Genomic DNA, 14,782 nt, shown 5'->3' on the forward strand with positions numbered 1-14,782 from the left:
TCTTCCATTGTACATCATACTTTTCAAGGCTTGGCTAGCAAATTATTGGAAATAGAATTATTTTGAAAACATAATAATATGTAATAATTGTATTAAATTTTTTTGTGTAACAGAATAGTGCAGAGGCTTAAACAATGTCAGTTGTTAGGTCCCATGCAATTCATGGAGGTTCTGTTATTTTTGTACACAATAGTGTAAAATGCAAAGAACGAACTGACATTGTTAGCCTTTCTGTAGAACGCACCATTGAACTGTCTTGTGTTGAGCTGGAGCGTTACATTATTGTTTCCGTTTATAGACCTCCTTCCTGTGACTATAATATGTTTGAAACAGTCATGGAAGAAATATTGAAGCGTTTAAGTAGGTGTAAAAAAAATTAATAGTATGTGCCATGTGGTCATTTTAATATTGATTTTTTAATTTGTTCCTTCATTTAACCTACATGAACTTTTTGATGAACCCAACACGAATAACGAATGACACTTACTTCTGCAGACTGCAACTTGTAATGTATACTGTAACTGCTGTGGTAACTGTGTGGAAAAATAATACTGAATACACTAACTTTAAATTTAGCCATGTTTTAATTGAATTTTACATATATTTTTATTTTTATTTCATGGATGTATAAAATTTCAAAATTTTAATCATGTTAACTAATATTGTAGTAAGTATAAATTTTATGTATTCTTGACAAATTTTTAATTATGTAACGAATTTTATGTTTTTATACTTACTTACTTATTTTTTTTCTCAATGGATGAAAATATGATTACTTATGTATTTTTAGACTCAAAACTGAAAAATTTTAAGACCTTTTTTATAATTGTTGTATACGCCTGCTTTATGGCCAATTCAGTTTAGGAAATAATTATTAATGTACTTCTGTAAATTGTATTAATTGAGGCATTATTGGTGTGTCTAATAAATAAATAACTCCAGATCACTGTGGCCAGAAAGTTGTTTTTGAATGGGACTGTATGCCCATTGCCCACATCTAAAAGAATTTATTATTAATGTTTATCCGATAACAAAAAAATGTTTTCATTAATTTATGAATAATATTTATAATAAACTGCCCACTCTGAATGATCAATCCTTACTTAATGTTTACAAATCTTTTTAATTACTACATCATGAATTTGAAAATATGTTTTAAGTAAAATATTTCAGCATCTAAGGATTTACCATTTAGAAAATGGCGACACCTAGAATACAGTATGTACATTGTACACCGGTGCAGGAATATTATTTATGAGTTATATGGTTCGAAGCAATTTAACAAAGACCCATCTCACCCATTAGAATATTAAGTATGTACTTAAGTAACTACCAAAAACTTTTACTAAAAAAAAGTTTGTTTCATTGCGAAGCCTTTGTAGATATATAAAGAATAAAATACGCGATTCTGATAATAAAGCTAAAACGGTTTGGTCAATTATTAATGGGGTAAAAAGTAGTTATACCATAAAACTTGTCAATAATGTCCATTATCGTTATTTTTATATTTCTCACAATTTTATAAAATTGTGAGTTCGAAAGTACATAATATGTTTATACTTATTATACATTTTCAACTTTATTGATGTTTTTTTATTACCTATCTAGGAGTTTTTTTTACTATTATAACGCCTACTTATACTTTTCATTTAACAGACCCGTTTTTCGGGACTGATCGAGAGCGTTGAGGTAGTTCTACTCGCGCCTAACACAAATCAAGTGATTTTTTTTAAATAAAAGAGTACGGTCTACATTTATTTTCTATCGCACTCGTAGAATAAAATTTACACATCATTGTCAAGAGAAAACACTAGTTACAACACTCATGACATTTTTAAAACAAATGCTTTTTAAATAAGTACAGGGTTAATGAAAATTAGCACATCAGTCGTATAATAAATGCCTGCAAACGGTGATGCACTAATTTTCACTATGAAAAATAATGTTTAAAAAAAATATTTTGTACCTGTCTGTATCGCTTGCTCTGTGCTGTTCGTGTCATGAATGAAGAAGGTGACATCTGTATGATAACCGGCGTGGTCCCGATAACTCGCGAAAAACTTGTAATAACCATGTAGAAGTTTACAATCAAATTTAATGGTTTTCTAGGTCAAAAGTCAAGCAAAAATTGGACTGATATTGGGCACTATTTCAAGTACAATTTTTTGAGACGTAAATTATACCTATAGCTCGTTCGATATTCGCGCACTGAGGTGAGTATGCTGGGCGTAGAACCTACGCCCAGCATACTCACTGAACGAAGCCTGTAACTCCGAAGTTATTCGAGCACTGTTTTTTCTTTTTGGGCACCGTTTGGCACTATTTGGGAACTATTTTTTGAAGTATGAATTATGTTTGAAGCGTATACAGATTCTCCGGACGGAGGTGAGTATGCTGGGCGAAACCTTCGTCCAGCATACTCATCGAACTATGGCTATAACTTCGCAAGTACAAGAGCACTATTTTTTTCCTTTGGGCACTATTTAGCACTATTTCAGAACAGTTTTTTGACATTCATGAAATATCAGGATTCCATGGTGAGTATGCTGGACGAAGGGACACACCTTTAAGCTCTAGAATAGTCTGGCACCTGCTCTGTTTCCTAGGAGCTATGATTTGGAAAATTTTAAGAAAAAAATGTTTCGTTTCTTAAAAGGCCAATAAATTACCGCGGCTTCCCAATCCACGCATAGCTTCTGCTTTATACCATTTTAATTCTGTTTTCCCCCTTATCCTATTCTGGTAGGCAACAATCATAACCTCTGTTATGGTCTATTTAAGTACATATTTTAAAAACTTGCACGCTTAGCTTTTGCACGTCTATCGTCACTGCATGTATAAAAATTTATTAAAGAATCATGAACGCTAATACATTGGTCAGCATGGTCAGCACATTATAAATTGTTATCATATTACATACCTATATTATTAACAATATTAAAGTTTTGAAACTGATTATACTTTAAACAATGGAATACATTAGTTTTGCAAATTGGAACATACATAATATATGAAAAGTAGACCGCCAAAGCGGTATCAACTATAAAATTTATCGTGCATTTTAAAGTTTTATTCTTAGAAATATGTATTAAACACATTAAATATTCATCGTATATCATACCTATACAGCCGAACATGAATTCCATCATTCTTTCTATTCAGTCGGGCGAGTCGTTGTCTTTGGCGGGAAACGTGATTCGAATATATATTTTCCAATATGGACGCCGGGCTTACCAATAGCTATTAATATGGTTAAATGGATTCCAATGCTTGATTGTTCATTGGACAAATGGTTTTGTGGACAAATTGAGACCGTAATATTCCTATATACCTAACTATATAACTGCTATGATGACTGTGTTTGTCGTATTGCACATAATAAGTCATATTTAAATTTTTAAGATTTGCAGTTTAGTCATGATTGTTAAGAACCTAAAAACGACAGTGATAAAATTTATCAAAACCTAAAATATTCAGCGATTGGTTACTTTTTTTAATAACATATTAAGTTACATTGTTAGTTCTATAACGTTAATTAGGTAATATAAAAATATAATAAGTACAGAAAATCACAAGCAACACACATATTCATAAGTTAGTTCTTAGATGAGGTCCGTGCAGCATTCTATTATATTATTTGGTTATTTAAACCTCTATATCTGGTGCCCTTCTTTATCATCAGTCTCAAGCTAACATAGGTCTACTTAAATAACTCAAAGGCGTTAAATTGCATACGTTACAATATGTTCATGTAAGTATATTTATTTACACCAATTTAAAACCTTATTGTGCGTTCAAGGGCGGTGATTTTAGCGATAATGTGACAAAACGTCATGTCGCTATGCTAACACAGAGGTCACGAGGCTGGTAAAAATGGTTCGTTCTACAAATTTACATGAAAATACATTAGGTAATAATCTAACAAAGCAGTTCGTAAGACAACGCGTGAATGGATTTTGAGGTGGTAATCTGTGGTTTTTTTATTTTAAACTCTATCTATTTCAGTTGATCGTTAAATATACCTATCTCTGAGATCTTTTGATGTAAATACGTAGTTCTAATGATGTGATATATTGAGGCAAGAAAAAGCTTCAATGAAAGAGCGAAGGGAAAGGTTTAAATGTCCGTTAAATTCAGCAAAGTACTTACCTCAAAGCTAGTTTCTATGGGCGGTAGTGACCACAAAATGTTCGTTATGTTTAATTTTTCAAATTGTATTTAACTAAATGTCGTCTTTAAAGTAAACTACATAACAGTAATTACAAATCCAGCTGGTGCTGCATGGAGAGACCAAAAATAATGTTATTGAACTCGAAAAATTTCAGAGCGCTTTTTATCAAAAAAAGTACTGCCGTCTTGTCAGCGTGCTGAAATTCATTGAATTATGAATAAATTGTATGTTAACCTGGGCTGATGACTGATGACCGCCTCCCCGGTACAGTGGTTGACGCGTGAGCGTAACTCCGAGGGGTCCTGGGTTCGATTCCCGGTGGAGACGAAAAAAAAAGGCCTTGGTCTGGTAGGACACAGAAGGCTGATCACCTACTTGTCCCTAAAGAAAATCGATCAGTGAAACAGATGTATAATGCATCTGCCTTTTACCCCACAATGGGGACATGGGACTTCACTAACCTGGGTTACCTGTGCAAGACTTTCTTCAAATAAAAGTTTTTTGTAATGACTAATTTTGTTATTGATTTTATTTGACTTAGAGACCACACAGGCTGTAGAGTGTAGACCGTATGAAACATAATCCATTGTTCTAATACAAAGCTATGCGTAGCAGCATTGTTGCTATGCCCTTTCAGCATTTTACATGAACATTTTTATATAGGTACATCCAAAGACAAAAACATGTATGTAAATATTTATAATACTCATTCGTTGGATATAAACTCGTGTTTTTTCACTTAAGATAAAACCCAAAGGTTCGAACAACCACGACATATTAATTCAAGTTGGACCTGTCAATGTATAAAAAGAAACCGTTTTTTTGGTCCCTTTTTTGTTGGCTGAACATTGGGACCTACGTGAAAACATACGGGACGATATTTGGAACGTCACTGATACGTTTAACATACTGTTTCTGAGAGAAATTTGAAAGAAAGAAAAGGAAGATGATTTCAATGACTATCAATTTTAGCCTGTAAGAACAAATTGTGTTTATTTTATTAAAACGTTTTAACACATAATTTCGTAATAGCTCTGCTACACCATCAGTTCTATCCATAAACATAATCACTACATAGTATAAAACAAAGTCGCTTTCTCTGTCCCTATGTCCCTTTGTATGCTTAAATCTTTAAAACTACGCAACGGATTTTTATGCGGTTTTTTTTTTAATAGATAGAGTGATTCAAGGGGAAGGTATATAATTTATTATGTTTTAGACAAAGCGGGCGAAGCCGCGGGCGGTAAGCTAGTATTTTCTATATAGTAATGGGTTCAAGAAAAGTTTCATATCAGTATATTAGATACTAAGTATAAGATCTCCAATCAACATAACTATACGGTCTATCTTAATAAGATACCTAAAGCCATAAAGCATTCTGTACATCTGTTACTATCAAACTGTACTGTACCGACCACGATGCGACTCTGTATATCACCAACTCGTTCTCACATTCAGCTCGCGTACACTACAATAGCGGCACGCGGAGATATGCGCACGCGACTGCTCATCACATTTACTAGCTTCTGCCTGACTTGGGCTAAATATTAGTTGTTATAGAAGCTAAATATATTTGACAGTTTAACATTCCATTAATAAAACGTGAGTAACTATATTCTTTGCTGAATTTATTGAAAAAAAAGTAGGTAATTAAATATTCAGTGGGTACACCCGAAATAAAGAGGACATTGCTGCTGATAATATTAGAAAGTATCCAACGTAGTTTTGAAAGTAACCATAGATAAGTTACGATAGCGTAGGCCTGCTTCCCATCATGTCGTCGTATGATTTGTTCTACGTGGCAGATACTAGTAGGTATAGTAACTGTTGTAATCTATATTATAACTCTGTCTGTCTGTTACTCAATCACGCCTTAACTACTGAACCAATTTGCATGAAATTTGGTATAGAGATATTTTGATACCCGAGAAAGGACATAGGATAGGTTTTATCCCGGAAATCCTACGGGAACAGGTTTTTCTTTGAAAACGCGGGTGAAGCCGCGGGCGGAAAGCTAGTATATTATATGTATATTATAATTGTAATATAAAGCTGAAGAGTTTGTTTGAACGCGCTAATCTCAGGAACTACTGGTCCGATTTGAAAAATTCTTTCGGTGTTAGGTATCCCATTTATCGAGGAGGGCTATAGGCTATAATAAATATCATCACGCTAAGACCAACAGGAGTGGAGCCACGCGGGTGAAACCGCGGAGAGCAGCTAGTTTGTAATATTATCTGTGGTAGGCGTGTGGCAGGGAGCTACTTGATTATTAAATACTTATTACTTTTTACCTAAGTACTTGTTTATAGAAACAAATATTGGAAGCATTATATTGTGCCTATTATAGGTACCTATTAAAGCTAAAGTGACTGGATGTCCTATGAGTGAAATAAGTATCCCTATTCATCATACAGCTTAAATCCTAGTCTGATAATATATGAAACATGTAAAAATATAAATATATATCATTGTTTAAAAATAGTTTTAACTATAGAAAAGAAAATTTACTTAATCGATAAATGATTCACTCAGTACCAAAATGGTAAAAGTTTATTACATTTACAGATATAGGTATAGTTACTAATTTGAAAAACAAAGCTTTATAAAGTGGTATATTTATAGTTCTCAGTAAACTTTAGCCAGATAAGATACCCATTAAAATGCAGTTAATAATGTAAAGAAGGCGTATTCTAATTAATTGAGTGAATCATCTCGTTACATCATCCATTCATCTGTGGCGCCCACTGGAGCTGCAGCCCTTTCGACATACTGCATAGTACTACGCTGCGAAATACTCATTTATTAAAATTATTTTACTATAAACAACATTTAAAATGAGTCAAGTACATACCTGACACCAGCACTATGATAAAACCGGCCAAGTGCGAGTCGGGCTCGCGCACAAAGGGTTCCGTAGCAGCAAATATAATAAATTACAGTTAAATCAACCTATCTCAAAAACTATAAGAGATACTTTGATCAAACCAAAAATCGTTGAAAGAGTTAATTAGCATGCATCACCTCTATTTTTTTTAGAATTTTATACCCCGTAGTTATAAAAATAGAGGGGGGGGGACATACTTTTTACGACTTTGAGAGCTGATATCTCAAAAACCGTTCACTTTAAGAAAAATGTTTTTTAGAAAACTTTATATCATTTTAAAAGACCTTTTCATTGATACCCCACACGGGTATGTACATCGAAAAAAAAAATTTCATCCCTCAGTTACATGTATGGGGGGCCCCACCCCCAATTCTTTTTTTTACTATTTAGTGTCATATTTTTGTAGCGGTTCATACAACACATATTCCCATCAAATTTCATCACTGTAGTACTTATAGTTTCCGAGTAAATCGGCTGTGACAGACGGACAGACGGACAGACGGACAGACGGACATGACGAAACTATAAGGGTTCCGTTTTTGCCATTTTGGCTACGGAACCCTAAAAAAGGCAGTATTTTAATAAAAAATAAAAAAATAACTCTATGCTCTATGCCTCGATATGTAATGTAAAATTGGATTTATGAAAATGGCCAATAAGAATTACGATTGACGAGTTGATAAAGTAAAAATCTTAAAAAAATAGAATACTAGGCTAGGTACCTAATATGCGAATTGCGAAGGGAATTTAAACAGTTGTAGGTACATAGACACATTCCATTAAAATTCGTGAAGTGACCTAATGTTCATCTCATAATAATTAACGTGGCTCGTAAAATTGCAATGTGTTAACCATCGAGATATATTACTAGAGGGGTTATTCCAAACAAAAACATTGCGCGCGGCCGATGTGGTGGGGTACGTGTGGAACGAGCGAGGCGTGGCTTCAAGTTCAAAGATTAAGCAATGCGTGCAGATGCGACACATTGTGCAATCTGTTTACTCGGTACTATCTGGTGGTACTGATACTAGGGAATTAATAAAACGAGGATTTTATATTAAACTATGTATTTTAATTTCCTTTAAATAATATCAATTTATTAAACTTTTGTCGTTTTGTGTAGTAATCAATAGTTTTATCAGTTTTTGCTTCATGATGTAATTTAAATGGATACGATGATTCAATGTTGATGGCGTTTACGTATAAGAAACTCACATTTTGAAAAATCTCACGCGAGATTCGAGGATGGGGGAGGGGTTGAATAAATTCTCACGACGTCTCACCAGGGGGGGAGGGAGGTGCAGAAAATTTTAAAAAACACCTCACGTAATTTATGGACGCCCCCTTACTCGATCACAATTTTTGTAACTTTACTATAAACGGAACTACATTTAAAAATATACTTTATTTATTGAGTTATAAGGTTGCTTCCATTCTGTTTATTTACATTCTCAAAAACATCAATCGCTGCAGAGGTGGCTTGCGACAAAGGCGGCTTGTGTCAAAGGCCTCGGCGATATCATTTAAGAACATAATATTATGTACTTTAGGCAAACTTGTTATAAGATCTATTTTACTTTCTTATTAGTCCATTTGACAAGGATATTGGGTAAGATACCTATTGGAATAATTTTATTATTATGTATGTACTTATTAAATCCGCGAATAAAAAAAAATTTTTAGTCGTGAATATAGAAATTGGGTCGCATTTTTTTAATCCGCGAATAGTGAAAACACGAATAAAGGAAGCGCGATTAAGGAACTTTTACTGTATTAGTTTCTGTGAATGTTGTGTTTATTTGTAATTGTTGTGCATAATAATTTATAAATCCTATTGGAACAACTATTGATTAGGCTTTTTTTAATAAATAAAAATAGGTAAATAAATAAATATTACTTAATATAACCTACCGTTTTACTTTGCGTAGTCGGGTAAAAGTATAAATATTTAGGTACTACACCACGGTAATCTTTCCTAGTAGATATTGTATATACATAGTTAAAAAAATCCAGTTACATTTTTTTAACAGACTCATCGATAGTGTCACGTCTGTGCTGTTAGTCTATGAAAAATGGCGCGAAACGCAGAACGCGTGGTGATTTTTCGCAAAATGATAACAATATTAGTAAAATGCATGACTTACTCATAATAAGGAAACTTACTGGTGAAAAGTCACTCCTCGGGCTTTGTTTGTATTATGGGAACTGTTAAAACAATATCTAAGCAAACACGAAGGCATTTTGAACAGAGCAATAACACGTGTTGACGCGGCAAGCGGGGGGCACAGTCCGACACAGACTAAAGAGACTTGTGATTCTTACCTCTAGCTCGTGTTAAAGAGAGTGTAGTAGCGATCGCCTCTCTAGTACGTAGTACATTCTATCTCGATGGTGTTAACTGCTAAACTATGAAGTTTAAATTATGAAAACAAATTTATCGAGATTTAAAATTTGACAGCTGTAAATCTTTTGAACAGATCTGAAATTAATAGAGGTTAGAGGATAGAGGTTATTTTATATGTTGATTGCAAATTTTAAGTGCCTGCTATATATATAGGCAGTATGTATATTGTAGGGTATAGGCAGACATATATACCTGCCCATAACCTATCTACTGGCACCTACTGTTTTGTTATTGATCCTGCGTGAATTTATATTTTATACACAAAAAGTAGATTTAAATCATAGTTTTACTACTGCTGCTCTCGAGGACCAGCCAAATGGACATTAGAGATAGGCACAGGATGAGCACAAGATGAAGATGAAGTGTTACTACTGGGTACATTCTATTGTAATGTAATCTCAATCCGCTTAGCTAAGAGTCTTTCATCCAGGCATAATTACTATTTTTATATATTTAAAAAAGCTTTAGAATACAAAAGGCCTAACCGTTAAAACGAAAATAGAATACGGAAATCGCGCAACTTAAATTTGAATCACGCATTTCCGCAATGAACCAAAACTTCACCGGAAACTAACCAGGATGTCCCGTGTTTATGGCCGCTGTCTCTTGCATCCAGGTAGACGCTTTATATATGGCAACTCACTTCGTAGTTGCTGCGCGTGCGACGTTTCCTGCGTGGAAAGGAGCGCTACCAGCCTATTGTTTGTACAAGGGATGTATGCGCATTGCATACAAATGGTATATCGAAATGGTGATTGTCCCATAGTAAAGGCTTTGAGCTACGTTTTGCTGCCTTAAGTATTGGAGTTTTCCAGAAATTATTTGACTACTTACTATAGCGAGCATGACGGTTCCTACTTCCTATATCGTCTCGTCGTGTCTTCCTTTAAAGACACCAATGATATGCAGATGTAAAGGTAGTACATACGACACGTAAAAAACAACTGTTTTTACAAAGGTTATGAGTATTATATTTTATTTTCTACACATTCTTGGATCTGACCTGAAAACATATGCAGCATGGCCTGAAAGCAGACTTTAAATAATAAATTTATGTAATAATAATAAAATTGACTTTATTCCTTAGCTTTATTCCTCGTTCTTCCTTCGTTGCACCGCCTGCGATGTTCGACAAGGAATAAAATGTGTACCTAAATAATAAAAATATGTAAGCAGACATGCAAATTCTATGATTACAGTAATTACAGTTTGAGTTGAAGTTCTCAATTCATGAATTTTTTTAGTCTATAAAGCGCGTATACCTTCTAAACAATTTTTAATACTGGTTAGTTAATTTTATCTGTGCACCTTCTCAATCAATATTCAATGGTAGGTAAACAACTTAGGTAAACAAGGATAAACATTTAATAAATTTAAACATGCAGGATATAAGATATGTTTACTTTTGTAGAGGAAAGGAAACGCATCCTAAGGGGTGCGGATAAAGAAGTTAGAACCGATGAAGGGAAGTTTGTTTTATTCGTGAGAAAGTCTTATCTTTTAAATTAACGTATAAAGGTGATATTGTTTCACTTCATCATTGTTTGATCAAAATATTAAGTATATAATATTATAGTTGGATTGGAAATATCTATGTTTGACGATTTCTATGGTAGATGGTGGTTAATTTTGCAAATTTTAGGAATACCTTTATTTTTTCTAACTTCATTGCTTGCTTACTGAAAACTGATATCATCCTGAATTATTTATCTCGCCTGAAATAGCTATAAGGTAACGGCACCAGTCGTGGACAAGCATCCAGTAATGGACAAAATAAATATTAAATTTAAATATTAAGACCAAAATTAACGTTATATAATTTGGCAATACTTAAAATAAAAGTTTGGTTCATAAGCTATCAAAATACGACATTTCATCTTATTCGGCCAAAATGTTTGAAGATGGCAGAACGTTATGTTTAGTTGCTGCGACTCGTTTCGAAGAAATCCGTTTTTACTAAGAAAATCCTTAAGGAAGTGAGGACACAATTTTGGTTATAAGAATTTTTGTATAAATGTCAGCAAAATTTGATATTACTTTTATTTATAGTAGTTAAGTGTACGAAATATTACACGATTTAGTATCATGATAGGTTATGTTGTTTAAATAAAATTCATCAGTGTCCATAACTGGATTTAATTCTATGGATATATCCATTTATGGACATATGTCGAAAATAAACTTTTTTTAAAGGTATTAATTACATGCGCTTTTCTGTATTGTCTTTTCTTTCTGATTAATAATATACCTATCACGACCATTTCAAACAAAGGGTTCCAATATTGTACAACAATTGTCCATGACTGGATTTGCTTTGGTTCCTATAATGGACATTGATATTTTTTGTTAAAATTATACTAATGTGTCCAACAACATAATAACTATCTAAACATGAAGAATATATTTTAGAACAATGGGTCATTATGTGCTGTGCGACTCGTTCTCGGCTTCATTCTCTATCACTGCGTAGAGAAGTCGCATACTTATGCGTATTGTAACGCATCTATCATAGAGAGTTCTCTGATGAACTGTTTGGATCGTTGTCTGCTGCTAAATTCCACCACCATATAGCACACACGCTTAAATTTCATCCACACCATCTTGACAACAGTTTAAAAAAAGCTTTTTGCCTCGTGCTACAATTTGTAATCCATATCGATGGACCGATCAGATTAAGGCTGCTGGCGGATTCGGATTGGCGATTCACTTCACGAGTGTAGCGGAATGCCAGGAAACAGAGAGATATGGCGGAACATCGTGAAGAGGGTAACATCTGCCCCCTAGAGTGATATGACGAAGAAGAAGAAGTCCCAAAATGGATGGAATGGCAGTACTTTTTTTAGTTGTATTTTTCATCCCTGACTTATTGAGAAAAAAACCATATTGGTGTTTCTTAACGGACATAACTCGTATTTAACGATGCATTTGTCCAATTTTTGCCTAGAAGATGGAAATTAAGACTGTTTTAAATATTATAAGTATGCAAAATAATTAATAAGTACTATTTTTTATAAATACATCTCAGATTTATTGTATTCCAATCATCATTTTCAAGATTCTATTGATAACTATAAGTCTTCTCCAAGTGTAAATAACTGGAAAAACGATATTAGGTACAGTCCATAAATGGGTGTTCATAACTGGATGTTGCCCAAAACTGGGTGTCCATCATTAGATTTTTCACTGTCCAACACTGGTGCAAAAAAGTGGTTTTTTAATTTATAAATAACTTCATTATTTATGCATTGTAATCTTTTTTCTAACATTGGTTACGTTAAACTAACATAGAACTAAAGGTATAACTAAACAATATCCAATAAAGTTAAAAAACCTACGAGAAATTTGCAAAAAACTTCAATTTTTTCCTTAATCTGTACAAGACTGGTGCCGTTACGTTACATAACTTCAGAATTTCGATGAGAACTGTTTTGTATGTTATTTTTTGTGATACATATAATTTATGAGAGCCAAAATGGTATCCTGAGTCTTTCCTTCCTACTTTTCTATTACAGGATAGCTACTTTTTTACTCAAAGCTTTTTTTAAAGCAGTACGAAAAAGTCAACCCATTCTCTTCTTTATTGGAAGGTGAATTATGTTCATACATCCATAACTTCCAAAAAACATGTCTTTTATTTTTCCTTTTAACTATGATTTTTATTTTATTTAAATATCTTTTTTGATAAACGAGAACGAAGGAACGAAGAATCGCCGGTTATATTTCAAATAGATTCCGTTACAATTAGCTTCCTACAAAGTAAGTAGTTACAAACGAAAAACTATTTACACTTAAGTTGTATATGTACGTAGATTTCCATAGCTACACATAATTATACATAATTTTCAGGGATTACATTTTATGTATATATTTAACATGCTAAGATATTCCCAGATATTCCATATATATGTAATTTATCTGTATAAAAATTTTAGCCGCGTAGTTTTTTCATGAAAGGACAGTTTCACAGTAAAATGTGAAAACTGAAATTTGAAAATATTATAATACTAGCGGTCCGCCCCGGCTTCGCCCGTGGTACATGTTTACGTTTTCTCTACATAAGAACAATCCTCGTACTTCAAGGAATATAATAAAAAAAGAATTATCGAAATCGGTTCAGCCGTTCTCGAGTTATGCGCTTACCAACACATTTTGCGATTCATTTTTATATTATAACTCTGTGCCTCCAGTGAATAAGGGAATAACTCAAAAACAGCACTTTTCAGGAGAGACAAAAAACTGTATATCAATACTAAATCTTTAGTAATTCAAAATTTTAAGCTTGTATGTGTAAGATGTGATGTTAGACTATATTTTTACATAGGAACACATATTGTAACAACCCCATAAATATACTTTTTTCGTGTTTTTTTGTAGTTGTGGCCTTATGAACGAGTACTTCATGGAATAACTTAATGTATTCACATAATTTTTTTTTTACTCTTTGCAATATAACGACTTATGCCCTTATGCACTATGTTCATAATCGCACAACACGACTTATATTATTGCCAGTTTTGGTTTTATAGAAATGATGTGACTTATTATGCTTGAAATTTGTGTACTTTATGACTCAATTGAGGCATTTTAGTGGAAAAACTATGCACGTAGCTTGAAAAACGAATGAAATCAACGGGTTTTTTTATCGTTATTAGATAATAAAAACAAAACAACATTTAGGTATTTATGCATTTAACCCTAGAAGTCCAATCTACGTAAATTTGACGTATGAACTCTTTTATATTTACCATCGAATCGCTGCAAAATCCAGAACCAACTTATTAGCCGTCGAGACCTAGCAGTACATAGTTGGCTCATCCAGGTAAATTCCGCCATTTGGTTGTAAAGAGGATGTTGTGCGTCATTTTGACGTATAATTGGGCTTTTCGTAACTTTTAAGATTGTTTCAAATTTTTATTTTGTGATTTATTTGAATAATTTTTTTCCAAGTCACGTTTCACATGATATCTATAGTATTATACTATATATTGTGTATAAAATGGGATCCAGACAACTTTTATACTAGGACGAAAAACCTTCAATTTTAGTAAATGACGATTATTGTCCTTCGCTGGATTTGGACTTCAAGCAAGGGGATTGGGTGGCTGAAGATGTTGTCCGGAGTAAAACCGAATATGTTATGGGGTTTTGTTACCCATGTATAATGAAAGTCGTAGATTGTAAAATAAACGTTTAATCGATCTTTCAATAATACAGTACTATGTTGTTAATGCTACTTATACAATGTTTCACCAGTCACCACAATGAGCCTAGTCTGTACAGGTTAGCAGGAGACAATCATTGAGTATTGGTATTAAATACG

The sequence above is a fragment of the Colias philodice genome, chromosome 16 (assembly GCF_061535455.1).
Source record: "Colias philodice isolate Cphi_HAF_F1 chromosome 16, ilColPhil1 Martin Lab GWU primary, whole genome shotgun sequence".
Lineage (NCBI taxonomy): Eukaryota > Metazoa > Arthropoda > Insecta > Lepidoptera > Pieridae > Colias > Colias philodice.